Source organism: Caretta caretta, chromosome 2 (genome assembly GCF_965140235.1).
Source record: "Caretta caretta isolate rCarCar2 chromosome 2, rCarCar1.hap1, whole genome shotgun sequence".
In the NCBI taxonomy this organism is placed as follows: Eukaryota; Metazoa; Chordata; order Testudines; family Cheloniidae; genus Caretta; species Caretta caretta.
In genome coordinates, this window is record NC_134207.1 from 229,409,379 (window position 1) to 229,430,406 (window position 21,028).

The 21,028-nt window shown below is 45.0% G+C and overlaps 1 pseudogene; it reads right to left on the bottom strand.

Annotated features, from left to right (window-relative positions):
* Nucleotides 1–16,110: 16,110 nt before the first annotated feature.
* Nucleotides 16,111–16,547, bottom strand: LOC125630848 (ATP synthase F(0) complex subunit C3, mitochondrial pseudogene; annotated as a pseudogene).
* Nucleotides 16,548–21,028: the final 4,481 nt, after the last annotated feature.

The following is a 21,028-nucleotide window of genomic DNA, read 5'->3' on the forward strand; positions in this document are numbered from 1 at the left end:
CTGGTTTGGGAACTAGAACCACTGGAGATGCCCATGCACTTTCAGAGGGGCGGATTACCCCCATCTGTAACATATCCTGGATCTCCCGTTCTATAGCAGTTTTAGCTTGAGGAGACACCCGGTAAGGTTGGACCCTAATTGGGTGAGCATTACCTGTGTCAATGGAGTGGTATGCCCGTTCAGTCAGTCCTGGGGTGGCTGAGAACGTTGGCGCGTAGCTAGTGCACAGCTCCTGGATCTGCTGTCGCTGCATACGCCCAAGGGTCATGGAGAGGTTCACCTCTTCCACACCACCAGCACATTTCCCTTCGTAGTAAACACCTTCAGGCCACTCAGCGTCGTCTCCTCCCTGGGCTGTAAACTGACAAACCTTTAATTCTCTGGAATAAAAGGGCTTTAGAGAATTAATATGGTACACCTTAGGCTTTCGGTTGGAGGTGGGGAATGCTATGAGATAATTAACAGCTCCCAGGCGCTCCTGGACCGTGAATGGCCCTTCCCACGATGCTTCCATTTTATGGGCCTGGAGCGCCTTTAAGACCATGACCTGGTCTCCTACTTTGAAGGAACGCTCTCTGGCATGTTTATCATACCAGGCTTTTTGTTCTTTTTGAGCATCCTGTAAGTTTTCTCTAGCAAGGGCTAAAGAGGTTCGGAGGGTGTTTTGTAGGTTGGTTACAAAGTCCAGAATGTTAGTTCCTGGAGACGGTGTAAATCCCTCCCATTGCTGCTTCACCAACTGCAATGGCCCCTTAACCTCACGGCCATATACAAGTTCAAATGGGGAAAACCCTAAACTGGGATGTGGTACAGCTCTGTAGGCAAAGAGCAACTGCTGCAACACTAGGTCCCAATCATTGGAGTGCTCATTTACAAATTTACGTATCATGGCCCCCAAAGTTCCATTAAACTTCTCCACCATGCCATTTGTTTGATGGTGGTAAGGAGTGGCAACCAAGTGATTTACCCCATGAGCTTCCCAAAGGTTTTTCATAGTTCCTGCCAGGAAATTAGTCCCTGCATCTGTGAGGATGTCGGAGGGCCAACCTACCCTGGCAAAAATGTCTGCTAGTGCCTGGCACACACTTTTAGCCCTGGTGTTGCTTAGAGCTACTGCTTCCGGCCATCGGGTGGCAAAATCCATGAAAGTCAGTATGTACTGCTTTCCTCTGGGTGTCTTTTTCGGAAAAGGACCCAGAATATCCACAGCTACTCGCTGAAATGGAACTTCAATGATGGGGAGTGGCTGGAGAGGGGCTTTGACCTGGTCTTGGGGTTTTCCCACTCTTTGGCACACCTCACAAGACTGGACATAGGTAGAAACATCCTTGCCCATTCCCTCCCAGTGGAATGACCCCCCCAAACGGTCTTTGGTCCTGTTCACCCCAGCATGGCCACTAGGGTGATCATGGGCTAAGCTCAAGAGCTTGGCCCGGTATTTAGTTGGAACTACCAACTGTCTCTGAGGATGCCAGTCTTCCTGGTGTCCACCAGAAAGAGTTTCCTTGTATAAAAGTCCTCTTTTTACAACAAACCTGGATCGATTAGAAGAGCTGAGAGGCGGTGGGTTGCTCCGTGCCGCCGTCCAAGCTCTCTGGAGGCTTTCATCTGCTTCCTGTTCGGTCTGGAACTGTTCCCTTGATGCTGGAGACATCAGTTCCTCATGGGATTGTGGACCTAGGCTTGGTCCCTCTGGAAGCGATATAGGGGATGGAGCTGTTTCTGTTGACTGTGAACCGCTCTCCGCTGGTGCACTATGTTGGGATTCAGGCTCCGGCTGAGCCTCTTGGGTCGGGTTATCGGCTGCTGCCAGTTCAGGTTCGGTGGGGCCCTCTGGTGTTGAGGTTGCAAGTACTGGATTCAGTGCTGACACGGGGTCTGGTGTTGGTTGTTTGGCTGGTTCCGGTTCTGGGACTGGTTCCGTCTGGGTCTCTGGGACTGGATCCACTACTGCTGTTGCAGACATTGGCCTGGGGTCCAGGTCCATCACCTCTGACTGGGTCCTGATAGAAGTTTCCGGAACAGAGCTAGGCCTCACGGCTTGTTTAGCCTGGCTGCGGGTGACCATTCCCACCCTCTTGGCCTGCTTCACATGATTGGCCAAGTCTTCCCCCAACAGCATGGGGATGGGATAATCATCATAGACTGCAAAAGTCCACATTCCTGACCAGCCCTTGTACTGGACAGGCAACTTGGCTGTAGGCAAATTGAAAGAGTTGGACTCGAAGGGTTGAATCGTCACTTGGATCTCTGGGTTGATTAAATTGGGGTCCACTAAGGAAGCATGGATAGCTGACACTTGTGCTCCGGTGTCCCTCCACGCGGTGACCTTCTTCCCGCCCACACTCACAGTTTCCCTCCGCTCCAAGGGTATCTGGGAGGTATCTGGGCCTGTGGACCTCTGGTGTGATTCCGGTGCAATGAACTGTAATCTGTTGGGGTTCTTGGGGCAGTTGGCCTTTACATGCCCCAGCTCGTTACACTTAAAACATCGTCCAGCTGACGGGTCACTGGGGCGAGGAGGGCTGCTGGAGAACGGGGTGGTGGGACGATAAGGGGTCTGGAGGGCTCTTTGGGAGGTAGGTGGGGCTTTGGGCGGCTCCCGGTAATAGGGTGTGGTCTGGGGTGGTCCCTTCTGGTCTCCGCTCCAACTGCGACCAGTTTTCTTCTTCTCTGCCACCTCCACCCATCTGGCTCCAATCTCTCCTGCCTCAATTACAGTTTTGGGTTTCCCATCTAGGATGTATCTTTCTATTTCCTCAGGAACACCCTCTAAGAATTGTTCCATTTGCATTAGGAAGGGCAAATTTACTGGAGATTCAACACTTGCTCCTGATATCCAGGCATCCCAATGTTTCACAATGTGGTAGGCATGTCGGGTAAATGACATGTCTGGTTTCCACCTTAGGGCTCTGAACCTCCGACGAGACTGCTCGGGTGTTATCCCCATTCTGACTCTCGCCTTGGATTTAAACAGTTCATACTTGTTCATGTGTTCTTTAGGCATTTCAGCTGCCACCTCAGCTAAGGGTCCACTGAGCTGCGGCCTCAGCTCTACCATGTATTGGTCAGCAGAGATGTTGTACCCAAGGCAGGCCCTTTCGAAGTTTTCTAAGAAGGCCTCAGTATCATCACCTGCCTTGTAGGTGGGGAACTTTCTGGGATGGGAAGTGGTACCTGGAGAAGGATTGCTAGGGTTTGTTGGTATATTCCGCTGAGCCTTTATCTTCTCCACCTCCTCCACATGCTTCCTCTCTTTTTCCCTCTCCTCCTCCACATGCTTCCTTGCCTCCCTTTCTTGTTCCTTCTTCAGCTGCATGAGTTCTATCTGTCTTTCATGTTCCCTTTGTCTTTCCTCAGCCTGAAATTTGGCTAATTCCAGCTGTAGTCGAGCTGAGGATTTGGTCATTCTAACCTCTCTGTTTTTAACTAACTTTACACCCGAGGTTTAGAAATAAACAAACAAAACTTGGCTGTAAAATTTTGCTGTGCTGGAATAGAATACCTATTCTCTGATAGTGATTGTCAGCCTACAGAAAAAGACAATTCCCTTGTCTCTGCTCTGGGCCCAAATTAAAGCAAAAAACCTCCAACTGCTTGGAAACCTGCTTACCCAGCCCAAAGAAAAAGCAAATGGGTAGAACACACACCCCCTATTTACTTTTAGGAAGAAAAGAAAAAAAAAAAACAATGGGTTGGAAGACTGTGAATTTCCCTGCAGGAGTTAAGTACCCTGCCTCCAGGCAAAAAAACCTGCAATTCACAAGATAATCCCCTTGTCTCTGCTTGGCCACAAAGCAGAGAGAAACCAAGCTGCTTTCAGGTTTCAAAGCTGCTTTCTGGACTTTCTTTCCAAAGAAAAAAAAATTTCCTTTTTTAAAATCTGTATTTCTAGTTCAAAAAATCTCAACTGGATCTCAGATGATTTCAGGTTAATCCCACCACTGTGCCACCATGTCAAGGTTCCTCCCCCACTCTGAACTCTAGGGTACAGATGTGGGGACCTGCATGAAAAACCTCCTAAGCTTATCTTTACCAGCTTAGGTCAAAACTTCCCCAAGGTACAAAATATTACACCCGTTATCCTTGGAATGGCCGCTACCACCACCAAACTAATACTGGTTACTGGGGAAGAGCTGTTTGGACGCGTCTTTCCCCCCAAAATACTTCCCCAAAACCTTGCACCCCACTTCCTGGACAAGGTTTGGTAAAAAGCCTCACCAATTTGCCTAGGTGACTACAGACCCAGACCCTTGGATCTTAAGAACAATGAACAATCCTCCCAACACTTGCACCCCCCCCTCTCCTGGGAAATGTTGGATAAAAAGCCTCACCAATTTGCATAGGTGACCACAGACCCAAACCCTTGGATCTGAGAACAATGAAAAAGCATTCAGTTTTTTAAAAGAAGACTTTTAATAAAAAATAGCAGTAAATAGAAATAAAGAAATCCCCCCTGTAAAATCAGGATGGTAGATATCTTACAGGGTAATTAGATTCAAAACATAGAGAACCCCTCTAGGCAAAACCTTAAGTTACAAAAAAAGTACACAGAAAGAAATAGTTATTCTATTCAGCACAATTCTTTTCTCAGCCATTTAAAGAAATCATAATCTAACACATACCTAGCTAGATTACTTACTAAAAGTTCTAAGACTCCATTCCTGTTCTGTCCCTGGCAAGAGCAGCATACAGACAGACCCTTTGTTCCTCTCCCTCCTCCCAGCTTTTGAAAGTATCTTGTCTCCTCATTGGTCATTTTGGTCAGGTGCCAGCGAGGTTACCTTTAGCTTCTTAACCCTTTACAGGTGAGAGGAGCTTTCCCCTGGCCAGGAGGGATTTCAAAGGGGTTTACCCTTCCCTTTATATTTATGACATGCCTAAACAGCAGTAGCCATATAAACCCCATGTACAGACATGATGCGCTGGTGTAAAAAGTGACTTGCACCGACATAGTTTAATTATGGCCTCTCTTCTCCCTGGGCAATATCAAGTGTCACTTGTATATTACATGCTAGCTTTTCAGCACTGTCTCTCAGGTGTCCCCTGGGGTATATTTTATAGTGGGTTAAGTGAAAAGGAAATTCTTAATGTTTCACTTCAATGATCCCATCTTCATTTATTAAAGGCCCACAAATACTCTCTCCTGCTGGTTAAGATGCTGTCAGTGCCTAACACATTGACACTAACCCCACACGAACATAACTAAAAATATAAATTCTCTCTAAGACAGCATCACCTTCAGAGTCTACCAGGGCCTGTATATCTAGCTTGTAAACTGCTTGAGGCGGGGACCCGTGCTTCTTTAATGTCTTGTAGAAAGCTGACCTTTCTTGAAAAAAATAAACAGTACTCTTGGATTGCTTGGGCAGCATGCGAGTCTAAGAAGACCTAGCTACTGAGAAATAACAATACCACTCATTACCTAACATCCGCTTTATCCACAACCAAATTTCCAATGTTCCGTTCTGACTTGCACCTAATTCTGTTTAAATTAACTGCATTGGTGCAAAGTCTTGGCTCTTGGCTTTTTTTAATCTCCCAGGCACATTTAACACTTGACTTTTCAGGTCAGGGCAAGCTGGCTCTTCAGGCGGTCATGATTAATATATAACATCTCTAGTGCTGACAGCTTTCATAGCTCATTGCCATAAGCCAAGGCCTGGTCTGGGCACGTGGCTTGTTGGTGCAAAATTACAGACTTCATTTAACCATTGCACTCTCATGTTAATTGATTGCAGTATGTTAATAATACAGCTGCTGGCCTAGTCACCTGGAGGCCCCCCAAGTAATCAAAGGCACCGGTTTTACATGGTGTGTTCCTCGCGACATCACAAATAGAACAGAGCGTGCATGCTTTGAAACTTGCAGCCAAGTGGAGGAGATAAGTTGGAGTTTGCTGCTGCCATGTCAGCAGCCTGGTTTTACTACCTCCCCCACACTTGTTTTTAATACAAACACGTTGGACAGGCCAGGGCTTTTCAGCCTGCTTTCCCTCAGCTGCTTTTTGCTTAGACTTTTGCTTGCAAGCTGTAGGAAATTCCAAGCAGGCTGTCTGATAAGCCCCCTAGTCCCTCCTTTCAATCCCTCCTGTTTACACTGTCCCCCCTTCTGCTCCTCCCGCCCCCAAACTCTTTGTTGTCCCATGCCTTGGCTCAGTTTAGGTCTTTCTAATGGCCAACAATCCACCTCTCATTAAGTTTTCCACTGACTTCAACAGGAGTTGGATCAGGCCCTTAGATGGCAAGACTGGGGTTTTCAAAGGAGCCTAAGGGAGTTAGGCACCCAAATCCAATTGAAACAATGTGAGTTCATTGTATAACTGCCTCATGCGACTTTGGAAATCCCAGTCTGAATGCTAGGCAGGGAACCCATCTGACAGTTTCCTAAAGCACTGGAAATGTTGGAGAACCCAGATGAATGATGAGTATAACAACATAAAGGAACATCGGCTGACCATCAGAGAAGTGTGAATTCATGAATCAGGTTTATAAATGCGTACAGGCCACAATGACAGAAACTAGGGATACTTATAAATAATACCAGTAAGTTAAATACAATATGCGCTTTGCCTTATAAAGCCAATGATCTCTAGGCTCTTTCAACTGGCAATCATAACGTAAAAATCAATGAGCTTAGATCAAGCTTATATTGTGAGCCTTGAGGAGGAAACTACCTGCATAAAAATATCTGTTTTCTAAAATGATATAATTAATTGGCTTGATTTGGCAACATTTAACTGCTTTGTCATATTCTGATTGTTTTGCAGCACTAGACCATCTTGATTTTTTACAGAACAGGTTGATTTTTTTTACAGAACAGGTAAACATAATGATTAATTTCATTTGGTTTGCTGAAACAGAGACGTTCCATTCCTTGCACCATGCATGACTGACCAGTGTCCACACCCCACAATTCCACAAGCACTGTACAGTTGGCAAGCCATATTAGACGACTGAGCTTTCCTTATCCCTGCCCTCTTTGTCCAGTGAGAGTCCTGTGCTGGCCCGAAAGTCCTTTGTACCCTTGCCTTCCTTCCCAGGGACCCTAGAGAGATTTTTTGTGTGTGTCATTGGGAGCCCATACATCAGCAATTGTCCATTCTGAAAAAGACCAGAAGCTAAGTTTAACTGTGCTTTTCTCGCTGGTTAAATAGGTACAAGGAGAGGAAAAGAAAAAGGTATGCAACTAATCAGTATGCATGGAATTCAATACGTTTATGATCAATCTGGTGCATACTGTAATCAATACAGCTGCTCCGTGCCGTGATACACCAGACCTGGTAAGGTGCACCATGACTGAGAGGCCAGCACTGAAAACTCAATAGTCTCTAGCTCTGGTGGGTCCCAATAAGCACTCATCTACTTGGCTAAAGTAACAGGGCTGATGGAAACACTGTAGGTACTGTGGCTTAGCCATTATATTTCAAGGCAACACATAGTGATTCCTAGCTTGGACTCTGGGGGCAGTCCAACAGCTGGTTAAGGCTCTCCAGGCCTAGCACCAGGGGTGCCCTCTCCAGTCTATTCCTCAAGGAGAGGCAATTCGCCTATGCCCCCTGCTGGGCCAGCAAGCCTGTGTTGAAAGGCCCAAACTCAGCTGAGAGAGTTTTGTGTGTGGATGGGAGTTAGGGGCAACTCCTGGGTAAGAGCCCAAGCTCCCTTTGCAGTGAAGACATGCCTCCAGCATCCGCTTCCCTGCTCGGCATCTTGCTTGCCATGCGGATCCACAGACCATCCTGCTCCACTGCTGCCTTCCCTGAGAGGGAGGTCACTACCTGGGTCCTGCCTTTTCAAAGAGCTTCCCCCTTCTCTCTGTCTTGGCCAGGAGCAGGGGCTGGATCAGCTCTCCCACCCTGGAGGATAATGGGTCAGCAGGGAAGCTTGAGGGGATGCTGCTTAGCACTTTCATAGCACTATATTTAAGCTCGCTGTGCAGATTCATGGATTTTCCTCCACTTTCCAGAGGTTGGCTGTAGTAAAAATAAAAGCTGGGCAAGTGAGAAATGTTAGAGAGACTCATGCCCACATCGAATAGCCTCTTTTATGGAGTGAGCTCACATCTAAATAAAGGCAGGAAAGTTGCAAAAGCTTGTTTAGCAAATCCATGCTCTTTCCACTACATCTTTTAGCCGTATATGGAATTATTACATAGTGGTTTTAAAATGCATATTTAAAACTAAAACACCAGTCGCAGATAGCACCCATCTAGTGTTTCTATCAGTTAAGGATGGGCACAGCAGCAATTGGTTAACACAAAATAATGGGACAGAATACATATGAGTTGAACAGCGATACACATGAGTTTGTCTGGTTCAGAGCAAGCCACTTTTTATGAGCTTTATTGTTTTTAAAATCCTAAATAATAGATTCTGATTTTAAATTATGTAACACAAAAATTTAGTTTTCACACAGCCTTTAGTTTATTGGCTATTTCAGAGGTCTGGTGTACTTTGCACCTCACTGTCTCGCCTCAAATATTCAATGAAGGACTCCATAGATTTAGGTTTTGCAGCTACTGAATTGCCTTTGTCTGAGTGGGTAATAAAAGGCACATGTGTAAATTAGCTAAGAAGTAGGCAAGGGCAGATCAGGCTCTAGCGTGCCATGCTACAACAGTGGAATGTTATTTTTAATACTAATCTTTAGCCTAATTTTGGACTGTAGCCCCTGTTAAGAGTTCACCCTACTTTAATCTACCAAGTGAGACAGTGCTGGTAAAAGTTTTTTTGAAGATCTGTTTTCATTATTTGTAACTGAAAATGAAAGTTTAGTTTCTGGGGTGCGGTATACAAATCCTCTGCTTTCTGCTCACGCAGCTCTGCAAAAGACTCTTGAGCAATGCTTCTTGCTGAAAAGATTAGTTGGATATTGGTGGCATCTGACCAGTACAGGTTTTGATGCCACTAAGTCTAGACTACTGTTCCCAGTGCCAATGCTCTAAGATTGTACAAGTTATTGTGTGTAGTCCACTAACTGTAAACAAATCACGCTGACTTTCAAGTCAGAGCTGCATGAGAAAACTAAGCTAAAAATAGCTACACTAAATAGCAAAACAGAAGGCTTTTAAATCAAAGTGTACATAGATTTAATTTTATTTATTCTGATATCTCAGGTGCCCATTCCGAGTTCTAAGACCCTCTCAAAATTGGAAACACATGATTAGAAAAGTTAAAATTTAACAGTAGAGTACTTTGATTTATCGAACGTTTAATTACAAACAGACTCCAACAACAAAAACTCTCCAACCATATCAACTCTACTGTAAGACTCCACCTGAAATCTCCAGCCCTTCCACCTGTAAAACTTGAACCGCCTTAAGGCCGCAGTTCATCAAAGCACAGAAGCATGTGCTTCAGTCCTATTTATTATTATTACAGATGCTGGTAAGAAGGTCTAAATGGAAAGAAAAGGGCCACTCTCTTTTAGCCAGATGAAACTGACAAAATAACACTTTCGCTACAGGGTTCAGAGTAGCAGCCGTGTTAGTCTGTATTTGCAAAAAGAAAAGGAGGACTTGTGGCACCTTAGAGACTAACCAATTTATCTGAGCGTGAGCTTTCGTGAGCTACAGCTCACTTCATCAGTGGAAAATACAGTGAGGAGATTTATATACACATAGAACATGAAAAAATGTGTGTTTATCATGCCCACTGTAAGGAGAGTGATCACTTAAGATGAGCTACAGTTGTCATTGGATCCTCCAGAAGTAGGCCTAGGGCTCACGACTCTTTAAAATTGTGAACCTGTGTCATACATGGCAGACTTGGCCTGGATGCCGAGAACACTCTAGTCAATGCATCTGATTGCACAACATTATAGGGGGCTCATCTGGATTAAGCCGTAGCCAGCTCAACTACATCCATTCTCCAGCTTCCAAGAGAAACTGAGCAAGGGTTATGCATTTTGCTGTATCTGCTGGGTTAGGGGTGATGCAAATTCAGAGCTGGAAATTAGCAGCATACACTCCCCACATGCTGCCTCACTAACTCCGCTGGGGGCTTCATATCCACACTGTACAAAAGGGGAGGGCAAATCAATGCTTGCACTATCCCATGTAGGAGAGCCCTGGGGGCAGAACAGTAATTGCCGTCCTCCCCCCACACCCTGCTTTATGATCATCCAGAAAGGAATGAGCAGAGTGCCATAAAAGTAACTCCATCCACCCCGGCAAGTCACTGCCACAAATGCTGAAGGACTATTATTATATATTTGTATAACATTAGGCTTAGAGGCCCCAGTCAGGACCGGAGTCCCATTACCCTGGAAGCTGTACAAAAATATAGCAGAAGATGGTTCCTGTTCTGAAGTGTCTGACCATCTAAAAATGACAAAGGGAAGGGAGCAGAGACAGTCGGCACGCGTCTTATTATCACAGGAGCTTGGTGTTGATGTTTTAAACTGCCCACACTAAATTTCCTCCCTTCACAATTCACCACCCTCCACATCCTCCCCAGCAATTCCCAGCCTCTGTTCCAGTGTCCATGAGGCCTTCCCTGCTGACATTCAACCTGTCTCCAGGCAAAGGAGCTGTTCACTCATAAGATAAATCCATGAAACGGGCAGGTAGATGATGGCACCGTCAGCTCGTTTTGTGCATGTGTCCCAGGAGGAGTGAACTGGAACACTGAGATCTTACAGTACATACAGCAGAACAGAGCCTCCGCTCACTGTGGAAGCTGAGCTCTGGTTTTCAAAGGGTTTCATATGCTATTTTTAGCACTTCCTACAGCAATTGGTGCTGCATGGCTGCCTCTGAATTATATGGCGTTTTAATTGGAGGAACTCATGTGCAAGCAAGGCGAGGGGAGAGGAACTCCCCCAGAAACCCTGAGGACATACTTGTCAAGTCTTTGGGTGACAGGCTTGCTCCATGTGAACTCTGTCTCCAAGCACTTTTGTGCCAGCACTAAATGGAATTAAAAGAATTTCAGGTCTTAACACCTGCGGTATTTCTTTTCTTTGCCATTCTACTTGTATTGTTACATCCCCTACTGGCAGGGGCTGACTACTGCCTTTTAACCTCTCTGGTTGCTCTTCCCAATGACACAGAATATTTAAGCTTCAGAGGGGTAGCCGTGTTAGTCTGGATCTGTAAAAGCGGCAAAGAGTCCTGTGGAACCTTATAGACTAACAGTGCGCAAATATGGCTGTTAGTCTATAAGGTGCCACAGGACTCTGCCACTTTTACAGAATATTTAGACCCTCTGACAACTGAGCTTTCATCCTATACATTATTTGTAAAGTGCCTGAATTTAAATCAAAGTTTCGATTTGTGTGTCTTGTCTCAGAACCGAGTAGCACTGAATTCCTCAGCTGTAGGCTACACAATAAGCCGTTAGATACCAGAAATGAAGCAGAAACATAGGTACAGCTTAAGATGGCCAGGCATGGGAAGAGTAAAGACAGAAATAACTTGTATCATCTCTCACTGTATTGATGCACCCACTTTTTGACAGACCTTTACAAATTCTAGTTGTCTGTGCATAGGCATCTAGGAGTCAGGAGACCTACATTCGATTCCCAATGCTTGTGCTGACTTGCTGTGCGATCTTGGCCAAGTCACTCGAGTCAGAAACGTTCAAATTTGTTACTGACCATGAGGCATCTGAATTAATGTATAAACAAGGCAGTGGAAGCTGTAGGACTCAGACCACTGAAAACCAGCCCATCTTTACTTGGGTGCCTAAATGTGGATTTAGATGCCTCAGTTTAGGCAACCAAGTTTGAACATTTTGGCCTTAACCTTTCTGAGGAATCTCACTTGCCTCATCTATAATGTAGGGAAAATAACACACTGACTTTTTCAAAACCCTTTTTATGGAGGGGAAAAGTGCTAAGTATTATTCTTAGGGGGCGTTATTTTTACAATTTCACGCTGGTGTTATCTATGCAGCACAGTGTATGTTTTGTATAAACAAGTGGTTTGTTTTCTCATTCAAATGCCCTGATCATTACAAACGGATGCTTGATAGACAATACTCTGGACTACAGGTACAGCGTCAGAATCTAAGGGATAGGACTAAAGGAAAAATAACCCTATTCATTTAGCTATGAATGTAGCATTTATAGTTTTAAAAAGTCATTCTCCCCTGTACTCTATTACCCATCCTCATTACAGCATGGATCAAACAGTGCATGGCATTTTGTTTAAATGTGCCGAGGCTGTATTGTTACTGGAATGAGAAGTAGTTAAGAGAATAATCATTTTGTTCCCATTCATCTTTATAGCTGCTATTTGGTGATGAACCACTTTTGCCCAGAGTTCGGTGCTGCTGTGTGTAACTGCAGGTGTTAAACTGTGATTTACCTGCTGGAGACTCATGGGGCTCAATGTTGCTGACTTTCTAGAGACGTTTGCAAACTGTAGGTTTTGAATGTGTGCTGCAGGAGATCAGAAGAGAATATGGGTTGGCTGGGGTGCTCCATGTGATGCTGCTTGTTTTCTAATCTGTACAGTGAATAAATACGCATTATTAGATCCTATTTTTGTTTGCAGGCAAGCATGAGAGTGGGTTCCTGGGACACCCCACAAAGGGCCTGATACAAAGTCCATTGAGGTTAATCAGAAAACTTCCCTTGACTTCACTTCAAGGGGCTTTGGATCAGGTCAAGGGTGTGCAATATTTGTAATATATTTGGTCCTTATCAGTCTATCTGATTGCAGCTCCCGGGCTGCTCTGGGCACAGGTCTTCTACATGTTTACACAATGTGTTCTTGTCCTTGGTCAACCCGCCATCCCACCTGCGACCTTCTAATGCAGGGAGATTTCTCAGCTTTTTTTTGTACCATGACACCACTTTGTTCACACACAAATGCTTCTTCGTAGATGCCTCATAAATCCTGTCTCCCACCTCTTCTGTTCCTGTGGCGTTGCACTGAAGGAGGGGCTGTAGGAACTGGCACAATGGTGTTTGGGTGGTTCTGGCCTCTGAGGACACCTGGGGGCAAGTGACTGGGCAAATCTGCTTCCGTGGACAAACTGGAGGCAGGAAGTTGGACCCAGCTCTTGAACCCCCATGGATGCTAGCAATCCAGTTAGGGAGCTGCTCTAACCAGCAGAATCCTTTGCTGCCAAAGAGCCTGCAATTGTCAGATCAGCAAAACAAAAGGGAAACAAAAGTAAGAAACCCCAAATCTATAGTCCAAAATCATGCAGATGGGAGTGGGAACCTGCAGGCTGAGACTCCTTGAAAGAGCATCCAATCACGGCTGCTTAGCTGACCTAACGTGCCACAGCACTAAAGCTATAGGGTGCATGCCATCCAAAACACGTGAGGCCAGCCATGGACATGAGTTGCCCAAACCTTGAAGATCTCAGCCTGACACATGCAGAGCCTTTGTTTTTACACAGTTCCCAGGACTGTCTCCCCACCAGCACAGGTAGCTCAGCCTTTGGTCTCCCAGAAGCAGCTGCATCCATGTCACCTCTCTGGCATGGGTGACAAATGGAATCATTTTTATCATTGGCCTGGACTGATGGGGTGGCAGAAAGTCTTGAACTAAGCACAGATTGGCAGGATCTGTTGAGCACAAACTGTGCACTTAGCTCTGATCAAGGCACAGGGGAAAAAACACTCTGAAGTAACAGGGGAATGGGAGACAGAGATCCTGAGCAATCCCACCTCTGCTTCTTCAGTATATAGAAGAAGAAGGAGGAGCTCAGCCCTGAGTGGGAGTCTTGCCCTTCTGCACAGTGATGCAGGCTACTAGGAGAGACTACTGGCTGGGGTGGGTGGGGCAATAAGGAGGGGGAATCTCTTGGGCAATAATAAGACTGGGGAGAGTGGGAGCTCTGCCTTTGCTTTCAGTAGAGGAGAGTGAGCTGCCCTCCCAGGGGCTTCCCCTGCAGATCTCCTGCATTCGGCTGCTAAAATGGCTCAGAATGTGACTATTAAAGCACATGGGTGACTGTCAGCTGGGCAGATACGCGCATTCTTGTGATTTTTGTATCTCTTGATCTAAAAATATGGTAAAAAATGTTTTTGAGTGTCAATTTCAAAATATAAATACTGAGAGCCCTGGATTTTTCCTGATACCAGGGGAATTGTTCCTCTCTGTAATTTAGTTCCTGATACATGGGAACTATGTCGTTGGAGCAGATCCGACAGAAACGGGTATGTAGAAGGAAAGAGGCAGGTGGTCAGCCTTTTGAAAGTTAGTGTTTTCATCTATAGCATTTGACAGGCACCAAAGATATTTATAAATCATTTTGCTCGACAGTCAACTCTCCTTAGGATCCAGAGTAACACAATCTGAAATGGGGGAAAAAAATCCAACTTTTGGGATATTATAATAGTTTCGTCTGAGAACATCTGCCAACCTCAGTAAAAAAGTGACGACATAGCACAAATCCTGACTGTATAGCTGTGATAAATGAAGCGGGGGGGTGGAGGGGGGTGGGAGACTCTCCTCCCTGGGGAGAACAATAGAGAGGCCCATCCTCCTTATGCTGCTGCTCCCTGAAAACTCCTATAGGGTGCAGCCCTTGCCCTTCCAGCTGTCCAGCCACTCTGTTCCTTGCAAGGGAGCAGCAGGGATCTGGGAGGGTCTCAGTCTCTTTCTCCTTCACCTAATGAGGTACAGTGTGTCAGGGGGCTTGAAGAAGGTGTACGTGGAGGGTGTACAATGCAATAACTGCCTCTAATGTTCCAAGAGGGGTAGGGCCGGCAGTACCATTGTTTAAGCCCCATGTTGTAGTGGTTAAAAAAAAGAAAAGAAATGGGCAAACTTACCTGAACTAACCTCTATATTCCCCACATGAGAAATGGGTCAATTCTGTTAACCTTCAACTACCTCACTATGTAAGCCACTGACTAATTTGCAGTTTGAGCAAGATGCTTGCGTTGTTGGTGCGACTTGCCAGCTGCAAGACTGGCAGCTGATTGAGGAACAGATGCATTTCCTTAATATGCAAGACCTGGGAAAAACCAAAATAAAGACTCTTGTGCCCTCAAGAAGTGTAAGGGCAACCATATGTTCAAAAGCCAAAAAACTGGGACACTTTTAGAGGGTCACAAAATACTGATATAAAAAACAAGCGCACACATTTGAAGAGAGGACTGACAACAGCAACCCATGCACAATAACCAACTGCAGACAGGCAAAATGGGACATGACTGCCTAGGAAGGAGTACTGCAGAAAAGCATCTGGGGGCTGCAGTGGATCACAAACTAAAGAGAAGTCAACAATGTGATACTGTTGCAAAATAAAAATAAATAAATAAAAAAGCAAACATCATTCTGGGATATATTAGCAGGAGTGTGGGAAGCAAGATACGAGACGTAACGCTTCCACGCTACTCAGCGGTGATAAGCAAGGCTGCGGTTTGGTCACAGAAGTCACGGATTCCGTGACCTCTACAGCAGCCTGCAGGCACCACCCCCGCAGCTCCCATCGGCCGCGGTTCCCGGCCAATGAGAGCTGTGAAGCCAGCGCTCTGGGAGGAGGCAACGTGCAGAGGTGCCTGGCTATGCCTCTGCTTAGCAGCTGAGGGCCACCCCCCCCCCCAGTTTTATTCACTGGACTTTTTAGTAAAAGTCATGGACAGGTCACGGGCAGTGAAATTTTGTTTACTGCCCCTGACTTTTACTAAAAATACCCATGAATAAATGTAGCCTTAATGATAAGGCCTGAGCTGGAGCATGTTGTCCAGTTCTGGGTGTGCCCGGTTGGAGCCCCCTGTCCAGGATGCCACCTGATGTCCTGGGGTTTAACCGAGCCTCTCCTGCTCCACCCACCTGGATTCCCTGAATTAGGCTCTGTGGCTTCTTGCAGCGTGCACGCATGCACACACAGACTGAAATCAGCTGTGTGTGTGTAAAGGCTTACCCAGCACTCCCCTTTTGAGAGATTAAACCCTGAAGTATATTGTTTTGCACTGCATAGAAAAATCTGCACAGCGCAAACTCATAAAAGGGTCATCATCTTCATGGCGAAGAGAGATATGCATGACTTCTTGCCCCCCCCCCGTTAGAAATTACATAAAGCAGGTTGAATAATAATAAAATTTGTTTTGTTTAACTACAAAAGGCAGATTTTAAATGGTTAAAGATCGTAATCTGCGTTGGTCTGTTTGCTAAGCAAATAAAACGAAACACGCAAAGAAAGAAAGCAACACTCAGACAAAAGAGACCCATAGCTTCAGACAGGGCGAATCCCAGGATAGCATATGAAAACAGCTGCTGCTTCAGAGCGGGATTTCTGCCCTAACCAATGATTAGACTACGAAAGACGGTTCCGATATCAGCACCAGAACCAGCCACTCCTACTGTGGCTCCAATAAATTTGGCAGCAGTGGCAACGTCCCCGCTGACAGCCCTCGTCTGGAACTCTAAGTGCTACTTGGGAGACAGCATTCTGGGCTCCATTAAGTGTTGAGCTGCCCCCTCCAGTCCTGATCTCTGGCCCAGACAACACTGATGCAGAAATTGGCCTGTACAAGACTTGATCCTGCATGGATCGGGGCTGGGAAGGAGGCGAGCTTCACGCAGGTGAACATGGCAGAGGGCTGCAGGCTGGCGCTGTGTCCCTGGAGCCTCCTCAGTGCTGGAATCCGCCTCTTAGCTGCAGTGGCAGAGGTCAAGAGGAAGGCAGCTGCACTGGCCTGCAGCTTGAGACTTCAGGCATTGTTACTCTCAAGCCAGACGCCCTTCCGGCTCCAGCTCAACCCTCCTCCCCTCAGTTCAGTTCTTGCTTCGAGTTGTTTTTCAGGGTCTCTTTGGGTGGGGAGGCAGAACCACAATGATGTCACGACCCTGCCTTATATAGCTCTTGTGTATGGCGGGAACCCTTTGTCTTCCAGTGGAAAAACACTGGCCTTCCAAGGGGTGGGGCGAGTACCAGGTGACTCAAACCCTTGTCTCTGCAGGACTGTGGAAGCCATTACCCATAGGCTGTCTGGAGTGTCCACAGGAAGACTAAGGCCTTTCACATCCATTGTCTTTGCTAATGGGCCATCAGCCCTGTCTGGCTTTTTCCATTGTTGTATCTGAAGGACTAGTTGTGGGTGACACCCAAAGTAGCACATTTGGGCTGGTCTACATTGGCACTTTACAGCACTGCAACTTTCTCGCTCAGGGGTGTGAAAAAACACCCCCCCCCCCCAAGCGCTGCAAAATGCCAGCGTAGACAGCACTCCCAGCGCTGGGAGTTATTTCCCTCATGGGGGTGGGGTTTTTTATAGCGCTGGGAGAGCCCTCTGTGCGACTACACAGCCACGTTAACAGTGCTAGTGAAGACATGCCCTTTGAAATACAGATACATGCTCTATATTCCTAACTTCAGATTCCAAAATGATACATGCATACATTCAGTAAATCATATCTTACATGAGCCATCTTGCAGAAAGTACATCTCAGTTATGTCACATCCATATCAGAAGCATATTTTCATAAAGAATATGGAGGGTAACATTACACTGGGTACCACACTATGGGAAAGGTTGGAGTAAATCCAGAGAAAGGACAACAAAAATGATTAAAGGTCTAGAACACATGACATACAGGGAAAGACTGAAAAAATGGTGCTTGTTTAGTTTGGAGAAGAGAAGCCTGAAGAGGGGACATGATAACAGTTTTCACGTATGAAAAATGTTGTTATAAAGAGAAGAGTGATAAATTGCTCTCCTTATCCACTAAGGACAGGACAAGAAGTAATGGGCTTAAATTGCTGCAATGGAAATTTAAGTTAGACACTGGGAAAAACTCCCTAACTGTAAGGCTAGCGAAGCACTGGAACAAATTAACTAGGGAAATGTGTGGAATCTCCATCCCTGGAGGTTTTTGAGAACAGGTTAGGCAAACACCTGTCAAGGATGGTCTAGATAACCCTTAGTCCTGCCCCAGTGCAGGTGACTGGACTCCATGACCTATGATTCTAAAGGCCAATTTCTCTGAGGGGAGGACTTTTTTTAGTACTTCAACATCAGAAGCACAGGTTTCAGAGTAGCAGCCGTGTTAGTCTGTATCCGCAAAACGAACAGGAGGACTTGTGGCACCTCAGAGACGAACACATTTATTAGAGCATAAGCTTTTGTGAGCTACAGCCCACTTCATCGGATGCACTGAATGGAACATATAGTAAGATATTATATATTTATATATATATACACACACACAAACACACAGATACAGATAAGTTGGAAGTCACCATACAAACTGTGAGAGGCTAATTAGTTAAGATGAGCAATTATCAGCAGGAGAAAAAAAACTTTAGTAGTGATAATCAAGATGGCCCATTTAGACAGTTGACAAGAAGGTGTGAGGATACTTAAGGAAATAGATTCAATATGTGTAATGACCCAGCCACTCCCAGTCTCTGTTCAAACCCAAGTTAATTGTGTCTAGTTTGCGTATTAATTCAAGCTCAGCAGTTTCTCCTTGGAATCTGTTTTTGAAGCTTTTCTGTTGCAAAATTGCCACCCTTAAATCTTTCACTGAGTGGCCAGAGAGGTCGAAGTGTTCTCCTACCGGTTTTTCAATGTTATGATTCCTGATGTCAGATTTGTGTCCATTTATTCTTTTGCATAGAGACTGTCTAAATTGCCCACCTTGATTATCACTACAAAAGGTTTTCTCCCCAGCCCCACCCCGGCTCTCCTGCTGGTAATAGCTCATCTTAAGTGATCACTCTCCTTACAGTGTGTATGATAACACCCATTGTTTCATGTTCTGTGTGTATATAAATCTCTTCACTGGATTTTCCACTGAATGCATCCGATGAAGTGAGCTGTAGCTCACGAAAGCTCATGCTCAGATAAATTGGTTAGTCTCTAAGGTGCCACAAGTACTCCTTTTCATTTTGCGAATACAGACTAACACGGCTGCTACTCTGAAACCTTTCAGCAAAATGACACCTTTGATAGTGCCTACCCTTGGCTTTGGTCTTCACTCCAAAACCTATTCATCACACTCACCTCTCGTTCCACTGGTCTGCTCCTGGGAAACCCAGAGCAGGTTCTACTCTCTCTAAGCAGATGTCTTTGACATTTTGTGGTTATAACACAAGTTTGTTTATTCCCCAAAAATGTGGATGCCAAAAGTCATTTTCGGCATCCTGAAAGCAGTTTCCAGGACATTATTTGAAAAACTAGACATAGTCACTTTAAATAATTGTTGATCTCAAATATCTCCCGATGGCTGGCCAGTCAACTTGGCTGTGCTATACCGGTAAGTGCAAAGGCATAAAGCAGAAATCTTAAAGATGAGCCTTGAACAACAGAGTGGTAAAAAACCTTGAAGCTAAACTCAGATTGCCCCAAACAATGACAAATCTGCTAATGAAAACATTGTTCAGAGGAGGAGAAGAACTATCTTCTTAAAGCTATCGTAGTTCCATTTCCACAATGAGCTCCTTAATGGCACAAGAGCCTCTGCCACATCCTGAGACTCAACCAGCACCCACACCTGGAACCTACATGTATAACAGAATGGTAGAACATATGTGGGTGGTGGCAAAGTAGGACAAGCATCTGGATAGACAGGTATTGCTATTAAAACAGAAACAGTCATATCTTCTAAGTAGCAAATATTTATACTCTGCTAACATGCAAAGGACCCATTGTGCTGGGCACTGCACAAACAGAAGAGAATCCCTGCCTGACTTTATAACAAGATGCAGTATTTTCCAGTTCTTAGAATGACATGGTGCAATAAATTTAACCTAGTAAAATAAAGCAAACCTTTAATTAGCAACCACAATATAGAACATACACAATCTAGACATAGTTAAAATTCAAGCTATTGTATATTTTGCTCTAACATGTTGGCACCGTTTAAAAATAAAAAGAATGACTGTACTATCTCTTCTCTAATTTCTCTTTTCTTCCCCCGTTTCCCTCCTTCCGCTGTGTATCTCTGGGCATATTTTCATCCTTTTCTGCCTTGTTTTCTGTTTGTAACGCTTTTTGTATTTCAGCTTTACTTACTCTCAGATTTTTTTCATCTTTCCTTGGTCTTCAAGAAAGCTCTTTTCCCAGTCTGCCTCCCTCTTCAGTTTAATACTTTTCCCATCAGGTTTCTCTCCAGCTTTCTAATCTCTACTCCTTTCATTCACTCTTCCCTCCCTTCACACTTGCAGATTCATTCATCCCTGGACCCTTCACTCCCCCTTTTCCCCACCAAAATCCTCTGTTTCTCCTCATCCTTCTGCCCCACTGAATTTTTCAGGTTCCTGAAAATCAGGCCACCTTTGTAGGCACCTGAATGAGGATTTAGGTGCTGAACTTTCACAAAAAGAAAAGGAGTACTTGTGGCACCTTAGAGACTAACCAATTTATTTGAGCATAAGCTTTCGTGAGCTACAGCTCACTTCATCGGATGCATGAGCTTATGCTCAAATAAACTGGTTAGTCTCTAAGGTGCCACAAGTACTCCTTTTCTTTTTGCGAATACAGACTAACACGGCTGTTACTCTGAAATCTGTGCTGAACTTTGGCATCCACATTTGTAAGACTCCACATGGAAGACTCAATGGAGCTCAATCTGCTTACCTTCCCAAAGAGAAATTTGATGGGGTGACAACCACACTCTGTCAGTACTGACGGGAGAAGAGAAATCTGATAAGTGGTCTCCTCAATCTAGCAGACAAAGTTTTAACCAGAGCTAATGGCTGAAAGCTGAAGATAGAAAATTCACATGGGATAAGGCATTTTTTAACAGAGAGGTTAGCTAACCATTGGAACAATTTACCACAGTGGGTGGTGGATTTTCCATCACTGGCAATTTTTAAATCAAGATTGGATATTTCTAATATATTGTCTAGTTCAAACAGAATTTAATTTTGGGAAGTCCTATTGCCTGTGTTATCCAGGTAGTCAGATTAGACGACCACAATGCTCCCTGTCATCTATGGGGTTCTGATCTTGTAATCTATGAAAATTTGAGCCTAAACTTTTTAACAACTGTCTATGAGAGAAAGGGACAAAAAGGTAAAAGTTCTGTACACACACACACACACACACCCTGCAACTTCCTCTTCTCACCCCCCAAAACTTACCAGTTAAGAATGGATTTTCGTAAATAAAAT